A 2,796-nucleotide genomic window follows, 5' to 3' on the forward strand; every position below is an offset into this window, starting at 1 on the left:
CTCACTCGAAGTAGCCAAAATACTTGTTAAGTGGCTTTTTACTAATTGATTCTCATCAGATCGAGATTATTTATATGCTATATCTTCTTAAGTGTAGGGCTTGAGATTTGATTTAACTTTACGACTCTTAGATTTGGCTTGTAATCCTGTAATTTATTTTGATGATTAGTCTTTAACCAAAACATTTACAAAGATTATCTATGTTAAGATAATTTAGACTCACTCTGATTGTTTAATGAATTTATGGATTTCATTGATTTATGGCTAGGTAGGCTCACAAAATATTAATAGAAAAGAAAATAAAATAAAATAAAAGAAAGAAAGAAAGAAAGAAAAAAAAAAAAAAAAAAAACTCTTACGAAGCAAACGGTGGAACCTCAAATGTTAGAGTCTGTTTGGATTGCATAAGAGAGCTTAAAAGTACTTTTAGTAACTAAAAAGTTATGCCAAACAAACAGTTAGAAATTTTTTTCAAAAGTACTTATTTGATCTTTTTTACTTTAAATATAGCCAAAATACATTTTTAGTAAAAACTAAAAAATGAGACGTTTGCCCAAAAACTATTTTTAACTTAAAAGTTATATATTTTAAATACAATCTTAACACAATCTTAAACATGCTTTTAATCTCTCCCATCCAAGCTCAAATCTCCCAATTTGTTGGAATCGAAAACTCTCCATTTCACTATCATGGCTTGGGCAAGGACATCACTCTCCATAAATGACTTTAATCAAATATGGGAACAAATTACACGTGTCTGGTTCATATTTCCATCCATCCTACTATACACTTGTCAGAGCATGGACCACTTGCGAAAGAAGCATCGCAAGAGCCTCCATGTGCCATTCCTTGCATTTTATATTTATAGAATCTAGTTGTCGCAAAGACAAAACGTAGTCGCATTTTGACAATCGAAAGAAAGCATTCATAAAGGAAATCAAGAAAGCGAGAAAGAAACCACATTTACTTGTTATTATTCCTCTTTGCTACTCTTCCATATCTGAGCCACATTGGCTAGTGATTTTGTTGACGATCCTTCTTGGCTCAGAGCCCTTTCAGCTGCATTCTTTACTTCTTTCATTTTGCTCTTTAGCAATTTTCCTTCTTCTCCCTGGATTACCCCTCTTGCGTAGCTTGCAATATCTTTGTGTCCCACCAGGCCTTTGTCATTGACTTTGACCCTCAAAGCAACCTTCAAATCATCAGCTAGCAGTACAGAGTTCATTCTTTGCTCAGCATATAGTGGCCAAGCAATCAACGGCACGCCGTGCACAATGCTCTCCAGGGTTGAATTCCACCCACAGTGGGTCAGGAAACCCCCGGTTGAGGCATGCTTTAGGATCTGCACCTGTGGAGCCCAGGAGGGCACCACTAGGCCCACTCCTTTTGTCCTCTCCAAGAACCCGTCAGGAAGAAAAGGAAAAGGATCATTAGTGCTTTGTCCGCTGAAGTAAGCGGCATTGGCAGCTTTCTCATTTGGGCTTCTAACAACCCAAAGAAATCTCTGCCCACTCATTTGAAGTCCTGAGGCCAATTCATATAGCTGCTCTTGTGAAAGCGTCCCACCGCTACCAAATGAAACGAATAACACTGAATTATTTGGCTGCTTATCCAACCACCTCAGACACTCGGAACCTTCAACCCCATGGTCTGAACCGAACTGAACAAGCGGTCCAACTGGGTAAACAGGTGGCCAGCCCTCTTTTCCTTCCATCAAAGCTTTAAAACAACCCGGTTCTAACTCCAGAAAGCTATTAACCATAATTCCTGCAGCAAGAGGGTATCGCTTGGCTATGCGTAGAATCCCTTTATAGGACTCATTCTTTCTATCTTGAAAGGGATCCGCCAGATCGGACCCATGGATCGGCACACAACCAGGTAATTTGACCGGTTCAGGCAAGTCTCTATACTCACAAGAGTAAGTTTCATCAAGCTCTGGTAAGTAAAAGATCATAGACAAAACCATCGCGGGTGGAGCGAAAAAAATGTAGGAAGAAACACCGAATTCTTTAGCCACATCGAAGGCGTCCGTACCAAATAAATCAACCACCAAGGCCACCAGCTGAGTTGACTCGGCTAAGACCTTGAAAGATTCTCGTAGGGCAGGGAGGGACCGTGTCAAGGTGAGTGCGATCCGGGACTCGATCTTGACGTCCTCGGGGAGGTCATCAAGGCTCACGGGAGGAAGAAATATGGAGGATATGGGTTTGGGTAGGGCTTCAAGGAGGGCTTTTTGAGGTTTAATGGGTGAACCATCTGTGGCGATGAGTATGGTGACCAGGAAATTGTGGTGGACGAGGAGTTGCTTTGCGAGCTCAACGAGTGGGATGAGATGGCCCATCCCTGGTGTGGACACAATGGCTACGTGGGGTGTTTCCTGTTGGGTGTGTTGCTTGGTGGCCATGGTTTAGTTGTTCAATGAGAGGGAAAACAAAGGATTTTTAGAAGGATTTTGAAGTTCAAGGTGAGGGAAAACAATATATGCTTCCTTAGAAGGATTTTGTAGAGGCTTGGCGAAGCAAAGAAGTATATATAGATAGATCTGTTGACTGTTCTGTTGACTATTGGGTTGAAGTGTCGCGTGAGACGTGTTGTTGGATGTGGTTATATCCATCAATATCCAGCAACCCCTAATCTATGTCATGTAACATTCAAGTGTAAAACGGGATTCACAAAAAACAAAAAAGTGTAAGTAGGCCAGGTAAATAATTTACGGTTCAAGGATAAAGAAGGGATAAAGATGACCGGTATTTTAGCCATTTATGTCAAAAGTCGCTGCTAATAAGCAAAAATAGT

At 40.6% G+C, this 2,796-nt stretch overlaps 1 pseudogene; it reads right to left on the reverse strand.

Moving 5' to 3' along the window:
• Positions 1 to 814: 814 nt before the first annotated feature.
• LOC132175522 (hydroquinone glucosyltransferase pseudogene) lies at positions 815 to 2,500 on the reverse strand (annotated as a pseudogene).
• Positions 2,501 to 2,796: the final 296 nt, after the last annotated feature.

The sequence above is a fragment of the Corylus avellana genome, chromosome 3, assembly GCF_965113065.1.
Source record: "Corylus avellana chromosome 3, dhCorAvel1.hap1.2, whole genome shotgun sequence".
Classification (NCBI taxonomy): Eukaryota; Viridiplantae; Streptophyta; class Magnoliopsida; order Fagales; family Betulaceae; genus Corylus; species Corylus avellana.